This window comes from Amblyraja radiata, chromosome 6 (genome assembly GCF_010909765.2).
Source record: "Amblyraja radiata isolate CabotCenter1 chromosome 6, sAmbRad1.1.pri, whole genome shotgun sequence".
NCBI lineage: Eukaryota > Metazoa > Chordata > Chondrichthyes > Rajiformes > Rajidae > Amblyraja > Amblyraja radiata.
The window spans coordinates 38,682,126-38,695,797 of record NC_045961.1 but is presented as its reverse complement, the minus strand read 5'-3'; the positions used below and the strand labels follow the sequence as shown (position 1 = coordinate 38,695,797).

At 40.8% G+C, this 13,672-nt stretch overlaps 1 protein-coding gene across 2 annotated transcripts in view; it reads right to left on the bottom strand.

Moving 5' to 3' along the window:
• gab2 (GRB2 associated binding protein 2) overlaps positions 1-13,672 on the bottom strand; it is a 232,045-nt gene that overhangs the window by 91,513 nt on the left and 126,860 nt on the right. The gene's annotated exons all lie outside the window — the stretch shown is intronic.

The following is a 13,672-nucleotide window of genomic DNA, read 5'->3' as shown; positions in this document are numbered from 1 at the left end:
AGAGTCTGAAGAAGTGTCCCGACCCAAAGCATCGCCCATCCTTTATCTCTAGAGATGCTGCCTGACCCGCTGAGTACAAGTCAGCATCTGCAGTTCCTTTCCACACAAGCTAGAAAGTGGGAGAGGCATGTCTCTGGTATAATGGTTTGTACTGTATCTGGTTGAAAAATAATTTGCTGAAGGAACAGAATGAAGAATAAATCTTACTCCAAAAGACTGAATTAAAGAAGCTGAATGGATAATCTCTGTCACTGGAGAGTCGAGATCTCATGAGAAATTACAGAATGGAAAGGAGCGGCTAGATCCAACCATTGTAAAGGCAAATGTAGGCACACCACTCAAACAATTATTTTGTTTATGCGTTTGCAACTAAAATGAAGAAACTTATATGACCCTATAAGTTCAAATTTAAAAATTTCAACAGTTTTTTGGAATTATACAGTCCAATGGTGAAAGTCCTTCCCATGGTTTTGAAAGTACCCATGTGATTTTAGTATAGCTATGATTTATTGTGTAATGCACCCAGAAACAGTAGAAACAAAGAACTTAAGATGCTGTACCATATAACCATATAACCATATAACAATTACAGCACGGAAACAGGCCATCTCGACCCCTCTAGTCCGTGCCGAACACATAATCTCCCCTAGTCCCATATACCTGCGCTCAGACCATAACCCTCCATTCCTTTCCCATCCATATAACTATCCAATTTATTTTTAAATGATAAAAACGAACCTGCCTCCACCACCTTCACTGGAAGCTCATTCCACACAGCTACCACTCTCTGAGTAAAGAAGTTCCCCCTCATGTTACCCCTAAACTTCAGTCCCTTAATTCTCAAGTCATGTCCCCTTGTTTGAATCTTCCCTACTCTCAGTGGGAAAAGCTTTTCCACGTCAACTCTGTCTATCCCTCTCATCATTTTAAAAACCTCTATCAAGTCCCCCCTTAACCTTCTGCGCTCCAAAGAATAAAGCCCTAACTTGTTCAACCTTTCTCTGTAACTTAGTTGCTGAAACCCAGGCAACATTCTAGTAAATCTCCTCTGTACTCTCTCTATTTTGTTGACATCCTTCCTATAATTAGGCGACCAAAATTGTACACCATACTCCAGAATTGGCCTCACCAATGCCTTGTACAATTTTAACATTACATCCCAACTTCTATACTCAATGCTCTGATTTATAAAGGCCAGCACACCAAAAGCTTTCTTTACCACCCTATCTACATGAGATTCCACTTTCATGGAACTGTGCACAGTTATTCCCAGATCCCTCTGTTCACCTACATTCTTCAATTCCCTACCATTTACCATGTACGTCCTATTTTGATTTGTCCTGCCAAGATGTAGCACCTCACACTTATCAGCATTAAACTCCATCTGCCATCTTTCAGCCCACTCTTCCAACTGGCATAAATCTCTCTGTAGACTTTGAAACTCTACTTCATTACCCGCAACCCCACCTATCTTAGTATCATCTGCATACTTACTAATCCAATTTACCACACCATCATCCAGATCATTGATGTACATGACAAACAACAGTGGACCCAACACAGATCCCTGTGGCACCCCACTCGTCACTGGCCTCCAACCTGACAAACAACCATCCACCATTACTCTCTGGCATCTCCCATTCAGCCACTGTTGAATCCATCTTGCTACTCCACCATTAATACCCAACCATTGAACCTTCTTAACCAACCTTCCATGAGGAACCTTGTCAAAGGCCTTACTGAAGTCCATATACACAACATCCACTGCTTTACCCTCATCAATTTCCCGAGTAACATCTTCAAAAAATTCAAGAAGATTAGTTAAACATGACCTTCCAGGCACAAATCCATGTTGACTGTTCCTAATCAGACCCTGTTTATCCAGATGCTTATATATATTATCTCTAAGTATTCTTTCCATTAATTTGCCCACCACTGACGTCATACTAACAGGTCTATAATTGCTAGGTTTACTCTTAGACCCCTTTTTAAACAATGGAACAACATGCGCAGTACGCCAATCCTCCGGCACTATTCCCGTTTCTCCCGTGTCCCGTGTACATGTGCTCCTGATACTGTTCCTAAGCATAAAAGGACATAAAATGCTGAAGTAACTTAGCGGGTCAGGCAATATCATTTGTGGACACGGATAGGTGACTTTTCAGGCTTTTTCTTTAGACTTCTCCAGAAAAGGTGTCGCAACTTGAAACGTCATCCATCCACATTGTCCAGAGATGTTGCCTGATCTGCTGAGTTACTATAGCACTTTGAGTCATTTTGTGCCCAGAAACAGAAAAGTGCCCAGCACTTGTACAGCCATTCAATACAAACATGGCTGATCCTTACGCATTCTCTACAATGTCTAGAAAACTATCTCCTTAAACATATTCAGCCTTGGCCTGCATAGCCCTCTGTGGTAGAGAATTCCACAGTATGGCGCATCATGAAACTACAACCACCAGTTCTTGATCCTCCACACAGGCAATGTCTCCTCTCTATATCAGCCTGGTCATTAATTTCTGTTTGAAAATTATAGGTATATAAAATAGATGGGGAATAGGCAGCGTCCACAGTAAGGACCTTTTCCCCCCAAGATGGACATTTCAAAGTGCAGAGAGTGCACTGTTTTTAGATGAGAGGGACAAAGTTTAAAGAAGAGGAGCAGGCAAGTTTTTTTAAACATGCAGAGAGTGGTGGATGCCAGCCAACTGCCAGGGGGTGTTTGAGGCAGATACATCAGGGGCTTTTAAGTAGGCACATGAATATGCAGGAAATTGAGGGATATGGATCATGGGCAGGCAGAGGAAATTACTTTAACTTGACATCATGGCCATTGTGGGCTGAAGGGCCTTTCCCTCTGCTGCACTGTTCCATGTTCGAGCATGGAAGGTGTGTGTGTGTGTGTGTGTGTGTGTGTGTGTGTGTGTGTGTGTGTGTGTGTGTGTGTGTGTGTGTGTGTGTGTGTGTGTGTGTGTGTGTCCATTCATTTGGTCTGTGCCAATATTTTGCCTGCACAATTCAAAAGTTAATTAATTAGTGTCTCAACTACATCCCTATGGCAAAGCATGGTGTTTTAATAAATCTTTTCATCATTTCACAGGAAAACAAGAAAGCACTCTGCTGGTGACCCAGGTTCAATTCTGACTTCTTGTGCTATCTGTGCGGAGTTTACACTTTCCTTATGACTTCCTGAGGTTCCTCCAGGTGCTCCATTTTTCTCTCACATCCCAAAGCTGTTCATACTGGTAAGGTTGATTAGCTACTGTAAATTGCCCCAGTATGCAGATTGAGTGTGAGAATCTGGGGTAGGGGTGGGAGATGCCATCTTACAGGGACAAACAGTTAAAGCTTTCTTTATGACTCATGAAAAGGGCTCGGATGGGGATAGGGAAGGACGTAGGCTTAAGGTGAAAGGCGAAAGATTTAAGAGGGACCTGAGGGGCAACTTGTTTCACTCAAAGGTTAGTCCATGTTTGGAATGTGCTACCAGAGGAAGCTATAGCAGTGGATACAATTACAACTTTGAAAAGACATCTGGGCAGACACATGGATAGGAAGTGTTTAGAGCTTTGGGCCAAATACCGGCAAATGTACTAGACCAGTATGCCAACCTGGTCAGCATGGACAAGATGGGCCGAAGGGCCTGTTTCCCTGCTCGAAAGGTCTGTGACTCTATAACTCCTATGGATTTCTCTTCACTAAGTGCAAATATCACCAACATTTTAACCTGGTCGATGATGTGGACAAAAACGCACATCAATGTCTTTCCTCAGAAGACTAAGGAAATTTGCCATGTTCCCAGTAACTATTACCAATTTCTACAGATGCACCGTAGAAAACATCCAATCGGGATGTATCACAGCTTGGTTTGGCAACTGCTGTGGCTGAGACCACAAGAAATCGCAGAGAGTTGTGGTTACAGCCTCGTCCATCAGGCAAACCTGCCTCCCCCCTCCCCTCCTCCTCCTCACAATTGACTCCATCTATACACTGCCTTGGAAAAGCAGCCAACGTAAAACAAGGACTACTCGCACCCCAGTTATTCTCTTTTTCCTCTAGCAGAAGAAATAAAAGCATGAAAACATGTACCACCAGATTCAAGAACAGATATTATCAGACGCTCCTCCCATATGCTAAGGATTAATCCTCAATCTTACAACCCACCTTGTTACAGCAGTTGAACATTTTTTTAATCTGCATTTTCTCGAGAGCTGCAACACAATATTCTGCATTGTGTTTATTTTCCCTTTTGCACTACTTGTTATACTTGTATATGATGTGATTTTTCTGGATAGCATCCAAATAAATGTTTTTCAGTGGATCGCAGTATATTAACAAGTAAACACATGCTAATACCATTTTCTAACAAAAAAAAACATGAGTTTTGTGGCATGTAGAATTGAGTAAATGAAAACATGATATTCCGGCACCATTTGATGTGAAACTAGTTTTCTCCCATCATTTGAAGAAATTCCAGTTGTCAGTGTTTAAATTTCATGGGATTCCAAGAGTCATAAATTCTCATTATAGTGTCATGTTCCAAGCCTAGAAGCATTCACTGGGCTTGTGGGCAGACAGTAAGATGACAAATATTTGTGGAATTCCACAGAGATTTATTAACAGCATGCATACAGAAAGTAAAAAGGCAGACGAGACAACATTTTAGATATGACGATAAAAGCATTTTGTCCTGTCTAACACAAATGAGCATTGATTGTGACAGCTCTGTTCTAAAGTAATTTGTTAAGACTGGGAGAGAGAGAATTGACATTTTCCCACTGCACCAGTCATAACGGTGGACACATTTAACATAACACAAAGTGTCAAGGCATCCTTTAAATCACACTGGTGAAGTTTCCAAGTTCCAAATTTATGTGACCAACCATATAAGACCAATTTGTTCGCATGGAAGTGGAACTTTGATATGGACTGGTTGGGCAAAACTGCCTCCTTCATTGTAGGAACTTGTGTACACCTTTTTAACCAGTATTACATTTTGTAATGGATGAAAGACAAGTCACAAAATTATCTTATTGCTGTTGCTGTAAACTTGCATTTCTGCATTATAGCATTGACTGCACTACAGAAGAACTTCACGACAAGCGCTCTTTTATTGCATGTTTATATTTTTATGCATTATATCTGCACTGCTCTCAGGATAATTTGCACCTACTAAAGTTTGGACATCACACAATGGCCTTTAACATGAGTTATTTTATTGGACATCACATGATTAACATCAGTTCCTTGTTGCTTCATTAGGGTCAACAATGAACCATTTTAACTTCAGCCGATTGATATTATGGAGAATGAAAAAGGTAAAATTGACTTCCAATGGTCTTTTGTCATTAATTGACTAAAGGGCCTGTCCCACGAGCATTCGACTCCATGCGGCAAGCGCGACCCATGTGACTCCATGCGGCAAGCGCGACCTAACGTGGTCGCTTGAGCCGTACGGCCTCGCGGGGCCGGTCCCACTTCGATCGCTGGAGCCATATGGAGTTGTGCGGAGCTGGTCCCGACATCGCGCGGGGCTCTGAAAAACTGACTGTTCAAAAATTCCACACGGCAACGGCCTGCCGGCCCGCAGCCGCCTCGACACCGTACACACCGCCTCGAGGCCGTACATCACTCGCGAACTTCTCGCGGACTTCGCTCGAACTTCATGTTACTCACTCGACCTCCGCGCGGCCCCTGCTTCTGGTTTGGTTGCGCTTGCCGCATGCAGTCGCATGCTCGTGGGACAGGCCCTTTAGGTCGCGCTTGCCGCATGCAGGTCGCATGCTCGTGGGACAGGCCCTTAACACTTTCAATGAATACTATAGCCACTCTTAGAAGTCTGCATCTTTTTGTACAATGTACAGAAGTATGATGCATTCTTGTTTCCTAATGTTCAAGGTCATGATCAGAGGACTATCCCTACTTGGCAACTGCCATGATTTGCACAGTTCATTCTGAACGGATGAAATACTCTAGGAATTGTGGATGTTGCTCCAGGGTTTCAAGTATTTCATAAATTGTAAGTGATATCATGTGAGTAACTACAGCTAGATAACGTCTCTACTAACTCACTCTATTCTGGTCAATGAATTTAAAACATGACGGCAATAAATACGTCACTCTGTATTCAGTGTCAGAACACTCATTGTTGACATCAGGGGGAAGTAATGTTCCTATATGCGAGGAGCAAACAATATTATGTTGATCTTATAATTTCCTGAAAATCATGAACACGTATATGTAAACAGAACACCGAGATAATAATCCAACTCAAAGACAAATCCACTTGTTGCTTAGTTCACAATAATTACGACAGCTGGTGAGATTTGTTAAAGGCACAGAGATCCAAGACAAGTGGTCGCACCTGCACAAATATATGTGCAGGAAATAATAAACTATTTCAACAGCTATATTTGCGTGTTATAGCTAAAATGTAAAACTGTCACCGTGCCAAAGTGCCAAAAAGATAATGATGTCACACTTGCTTGCTTCAATAAATCCAAAAGCTACTTTGACCATTGATAATTCAGAAGGTGAGCCTTGTTTGAATGCGGAAGAGTTGAAGTGACAAGCACAAATTCAATTTAGTGGAAGCTTGAATGGCACACGCCAGAAAGGAATGGAAGGGCAATGCAAAGAGAACCCAGTGAAGGAGAATGGGATAGACCAGCATGTAGTATAACACTATAATAGATGTTCTATGTCTGTCCCATAAATCGTAGCCAACATTGAATCTCTGCATTGAGTATCATTATTTTCTTTTGGAGTGCTTTCTTTTTTCAGGGTTACTTTTTTTAAGATGTGCCTTACTATTTCTATAAACCTATTCAACTATTCTTCGACAACCTTTTGCCAGGTCTCTACCGTGTTAGTGTTACGAAAGAATGCAGTTCTTCATTTTCCGTCTCTCCATGTAGTTGAAGTTTAGTTTAGTATTTAGATGTAGCGTGGAAACAGGCCCTTTGGCCCACCAAGTCTGCACCATCCAGTGATCCCCGTGCACTAACGCTATCCTACACAAACTAGGGACAATTTACATTTATACCAATCCAATTAACCTGCAAACGTCTACGTCTTTGGAGTGAGGGAGGAAACCGAAGATCTCAAGAGAAAACCCACACAGGTCACGGCGTGGCTGTACAAACTCCGTGCAGACAGCCCCCGTAATCGGAATTGAACCCAGGCCTCTGGCGGTGTAAGCGCTGTAAGACGGCAACTTTACCCCTGCACCACCGTGCCGCACGCACCGTGCCGCATTCAACGGATGCAGGTAAAATTACCAATAACACATCCAGGAATTGGTACCTGTGCATTCTTTTTCCAGAGTGTGCTGGTAATTGAAGCAACAATATGTCACTGGAGCTTATGCTTTGTTCCATGAAAAATTATATAACTAGCTTGTAACGTTGAAGACTTTAATAAGAAACTTATAATTACAGGTCCAACAAGATAACAGCAAATAAAATGATACCACTGGAATAATGAAATCACGAAAACCAACACTAATTAAATCCTTACATTAGAAACATATTAGAATTGGAAATAATATATTATAAATTAGAAATGAATTAATAAGACATTGCCAGGACTTGAGGGCCTGAACTATGGGGAGAGGTTGAGCAGGCTAGGATTCTGCCGGAGGTGGTAGTTGAGGCAGGTACTAGACAGGTTTAGAGGGACATGTAGACCAAACACAGGCAGGTGGGACTCGTGTAGATGGGAGATAGTGGTCGGTGTGGGCAAGTTGAAACGAAGTTTCCATGCTGTATGGAATGATGACGTGCCAAGATGACAAAAGGACAAAAATATAAAATTTAATGGATTAATGGCTTTTAAACATTTATAACATTCAATTGCTTTAATTAACTAAATTACAGTTACTGCACATTGTGAAAAATATGATTCTACTCTACATTGCTGAATTTCAAGCCTCCCAGGTGCACAACTTGACAGGACTATGATATGAGACAAAATGATTAAACATTCATTGTGCCCCTCTGCAGAACATTCCACGTTCTGGTGAACAGGGTGCATCCTCCTTAACCCAGGTGTAACCGTCACTGATATATTTAGCCTATTGGCAGGAAGTCTTCTGGCAACTGCCTGATCTGGTACCTACACGTAACCAGATTGCAGTCTTCTCCCCCAGCCAGTTGCCCCTTTCCACCCAATTGAGAGATCAGCTGACAACAGATAAACTCCATACATGGTTGTCTTCCAATTCTGTCAGATCTCGGCTGAGATTTAATATCAGCTCTTGAACTAATGAGAGAATCTACAGTACTTCTTATTGTCAATCATTAATTCACGATACTCCAAACTTCCGAATAACTTCCCGTCAAGATGCTTTTCGTTGCTCTTGGAAGAGAAAGGATTTTCCTGCCAGTGTGAGACCCAAGACTACAGTCATTTTGTTAAATTAAGTAGCTTTACAGTATCTAAAATTTCTCCTCCAATTCTTGCTCTAAAGTATCCATCCAGTTTCTTTTGGTTTGTTTTTATTTTGTATGATTCATCCTCAAATTGCTGAATCTCAGATATTAAATTGCACAGTCATCCTTTTACCTTTACTCATCTGATTGCATAACGTGCACAGTGAATAAAATGTGGATAAGTTGGATATACATCAAGTTTTTGTCATTAAAATTAAATCGTGCATGCTAAATACTAATTTACTAAAACTTGTTGCTGGAATTCTCAGCAGATTGCCCATGCTCCTTGTTTGAAGGATGTATAGATGAGATAATGATAAAATACATTATACAACTTAGAAAAGTGTTGTAGCTGATGTGACAGTAGCTGGTTTGTACTTGTCTTTTTGCAAATGACTGGCGTCATTGTCCATGTTTTAACTAGTAGTGGAAAACTAAGTCGGACAAGGGCAGAATTTGGCGGCTGATTTCTTTCACTGCTTTTCCAAATGTGTCGACAATATCAGAATTGTTCCAATTGTATAATATGAATGAGCAAGAGTAAAATCTCTGATTTTCACTGAAAGTAAGACTTATTTGCAGTCATTGAATTTTTCGTAAGGATATGATATTTATTTGAAATAATGTGGTATAACTGATTTTCCCAATGTTGCAGTGTACCAAGCTTAACAGTGCTTTTCTTTTCATTTCACATTGGAAATTGAACTAGAGTTGAAACACCAACAGAATTTAATTATGGCTATTTCCCATTATGTGGTGTCAATCTTGACAACGAAGTAGTTAGTTAAACACGAGAGGAGTTTGCTGTGTAATGTGCCTCAGAGAGAAGGATACAGGAATGGTATTAAATCAGTGGAATATTTAGGAGGCACAGTGGTGCAGCTGGGAGAGCAGCTGTGTCATCGCGCCAGAGAGATCCAGGTTTGATCCTGACCTCAGGTTTTGTTTAGTTTAGAGAAACAACGTGGAAACAGGCCCTTCGGCCCACCGAGTCCACACCGACCAGCGATCCCCGCACTCCAACACTATCCTACACACACAAGGGACAATTTTACACATATACCAAGCCAATTAACCTGTATACCTGTGCATCTTTGGAGTGTGGGAGGAAACCGAAGATCTCGGAAAAAACCCACGAGGTCACGGGGAGAACGTACAAACTCCGTACAGACAGCACCCGTGCTATCAGTGTGGAGTTTGCACATTTTCACCGTGACCTTTGGGTGCTCCTGCTTCCTCCCACATTCAAAAGATGTGTGGGCTTATTGGCCAATTGGCCTCTGTTAATTGCCCCTAGTATGCAGGGAATGGATCTGAAAGTAAGATAACATAAACACGTGTGAACAGTGGTCAATGTGGACTCGGTGGGCCGAAAGGTCTGTTTCCATGCTGCATCTTCCAAATCAATAAGCGAGTTCGGAATTCTGAGAAATGCAAGGAATCATTGGATTTGTCTAAGGTCACTCGTGATAAACATTCTCGGGAGCTATGCTGCTGCATGTATACAGACCTGCGTTTCATCTGTAGTCAAGATCGAACCCGGGTCTCTGGCACTGCAAGCGCTATTGAATTACTACTGTACCGTCCCCATCCCCTCCCAAGTGTTCCATCCCTGTCTGGGGGTGGCTGGAGATAGCTGGGGTGACCCTGGACTGACAGGACACCGGCCCAGAGCAGTGGCGGCCCAGGCTTACAGCCAGCGCGGAGAAGAACGCTCAACTCTGCCTGTCCCGCCGGGTTAACCGACAGCCCTGAGCAGTGGAGTTGCATTTATATTATGCCTTCACATCGCAATATATCCCAATATATTTTACAAGAGCGTTGATAATAAATATTTGCCACTAAATTTGAACAGGGATGCTAGTGCCGAGCAATGAAAAAACGGACAAGAAAATGGGATGTAAGGAAGATGTGACATCACAACTCAACTATGCAAAATAGTTCTGGAAATGTTGGCAAAAATAAATTTGTTGTACTTTCCCCAGAGGGATTTAACAATTAGTTTAAATGTAACCCTTCCCTCTCCTGTTACATTGCCCGAGGAGACTAAATTGTTGAAAACCAAGTTTGAACTACAAACTGTGATCTTCATTTGTTTTTCAATCTACTGGGAGTGTTTTAGCTTTCCACAGCTATTGCCACAGGTGATAAGATTTGACACTGATTCTGTTTATATCATTGACTTCATGAAAAGACAAACTGCTGAGCTATGATAAAGAAGGCTTATGAATGCAAAATACTAAATAAATTTTTTGTATTAAAAAATACTCAATAAACAAACATTTGGTGTGCTCTCAAACTCACTTTTTAACCTGAACATTGCAAGCATTTTTGTTTTAGAAAAAAAGAAAGCAGATAATATATTCACTTAGTATTATCATTTTGCTCTGGTATTTTATTTAATTCACATTTAATCAATAATGTTTTATTATTAATGTTTAATGTTTTATGTGTCATTCCTAGCTGTCATTGTATGTTGTTGTCACTTGCAGGCGGAGCACCAAGGCAAATTCCTTGTATGTGAATACTTGGCCAATAAACTTAAACTTATTATTATTATTATTATTATATTATTTTGCTCATGGTTCAGTCTGTCAGAGGCCAACTCAACCATCTGGAAGCTGTTTAAAAAAAAATTAGTTTCCATATAAACTCTCCACCTAAAAATATTGTATACTGTTATCAATTGTTCAAGGAACAAGCTGGAGAAGATTACAGCTGGAATAGCAATTGCCAAAGCATCATTATATTTTATTTTGCTCTAGTGTATCAATGTAGCTGGTGATCAAATATTTGCTTACAGTTTCAAAGCAATAGAGTCAACAGAAGCCAGCAGATGTAACAACCTGTTATCCAACACAATTCGTCAGCACCATTCACAATAGGCAGTTTTCCCCATATAAATGCATGACTCATAATCAAAAAGCAAGGGCATAATCAGTCCATTACAGCTGTTTCTTATTGACCACTTTCAATCCGTTATAACATCTATAATAAACGGAGAATATTGATATCAGTGCTCTAGCATAAATTATTCTGTAAAAACATGACTACATTTTGGGGAGAAATAATTAATTATCTCAGCACAAAACTCATGCAGGAAGCATCTTTATTAAGAAGTACCTGAACATGATTTATTTCTGCAGCCTGGGAAAACATTTAAAAATAAAATAAATATATTTCAGAATTCAAGGTCAAATCCACTGTCGGTAAAATCGACTGTTATGGATACAAATACCTTTTGCGTCGGCTGCCTCAAAGATCAGTTCACTTATTCCAGTTCTTTGGATATTTAAGCTAATTAATTATTTCTTTAGATCCAACAGCAAGGTTACAAAATTTCATTCTCTGAAATCCGGTTTGAAATTCTTGGAAGTTGTTCTATTTTCCTCATTAATGTGATATTGGCTAATTTTCAAAAGATTTTAGTTTTGGTCTTTCCCAGTCCTGGTAGAATTTATTGTCAGTCGGACGTTGCCTCTCAGCTGATGATTGAGTGTTTTATGAATGCTTCGGACAGCAGCTAAAGATGTCCCCTTCTCTACTCAGCAGGAAGCTCCAACTGAATGATGTAGCAATAACCGTGCGATATATTAGTTTTAGTTTTTAAGATACTCAACACAGTGCAGGTTTATTGGCCCACCGAACAGCACTAAACACTAGCGGCAATTTACAGCGGCCAATTAAACTTATGAACCCGTACGTGTTTGGGATGCTGCTGGAAACCAGAGCACCCGGTGGAAACACGCGGTCTCAGGGAGAACGTGCAAACTCCACACATACAGCACCCAAGGTCAGGATTGAACCCGGTTCACTGGCGCTCTGAGGCAACAGCTCTACTGCTGCGCCATTGCGCTGCTCTTAATCTCCAAGTCAATATGGTTAGTGCCTCAAGAAGAACTTAAAGGTGATATGCTTCCACGCACTTGCTATTGTTTTTAATTCTGGTGATAGTGGCCATGGTCTTGGACCACACTGCCAAAGAGGATAGAGCAGGAAAAAGCTAATGGCTGGACGAATCTACCAATAAGTTGTGAAGGACGTTACTCTTACATAATGGATCTCCCACTGTTTTGTTCATGGAGGGAGCAGTGATAAGGGGGCCAACAATGATAGGAGTAGTTTGTGTAGCCAGATGAAGTGAAATTAGTGTTTTTTAAAGGGCAAGCAACATTTACGTGTGTTTCTTCATGTGATAAGCATGACTAATCGCCATAAACTGCCAGTGCTATGTTTTGCTATTTTAAGAAATGTAACTAAAATTAAAAAAAAATGACATTGCAATGTCAGCCACGTAGCTTCATAGTTGTGTAGGAAAGAACTGCAGATGTTGGTTTAAATCGAAGGTGGACACAAAATGTTGGAGTAACTCAGCGGGACAGGCTGAGTTACTCCAGCACTCTTCCTCAGACTCGACCCGAAACGTTACCCATTCCTTCTCTCCAGAGATGTTGCCTGTCCCGCAGAGTTACTCCAGCATTTTGTGTCTACCTTCGCCATAAACTGCTATCAGTGGTAATCACATAACTAAAACTGATCAGTACATCTAGATTCTACAATGCTATGTTCATATACGTGTTCACTCAGAAGTTTCAATCCAAAGAATGGATGCCCCTGCTCTGAATGTTAGTGTTAGCTCAATCTATGGATTGCTATCACTGAAAAATCTCAATTAAACATTCCAGAGCCTGTGGAATCATACGATGCACGTTATGGAGAATAACTTTTGTATGAATGGTCCTTTCAAGCGAGGTTAGGTTCAGTGAAAGATAAGGTAAAGTATAACAGAATGTTTTAAATCTTGTAATAAATTATCACAGCCTGTTTGGGCAAGGACTTCAGAAGTCTTACAACAAAGTAGTGCGATTGGGAGAAGAAATCATGTTTCATCTAAGTTTTGTTTATGCGACTTTATGTCAATGAAACATAAAAAGCAGCAGTAAATCAAATAATCAGATAATGTGGCCATGTGATGCCACACATTTTCCTTCAAATTTCTGTGGTAATACACTATTTCCATCACTATTTACTTACATTTGGACAGCCTTGGGAAACAAATTCAGTCACCGACTTCTCAGAGTCCCTGACATTTTTCCTGTTAATTCAAGCCACCAGCTGAGTATGCCTAATTAGAAATTCAGTAGAGTAGTTTGTTTCTGATCATATGGCATAATGTTGAACTAATGCAATATATATTTTAAATTTAATGACATGCGAGAAGAGCGGAGAGCATTATAGCA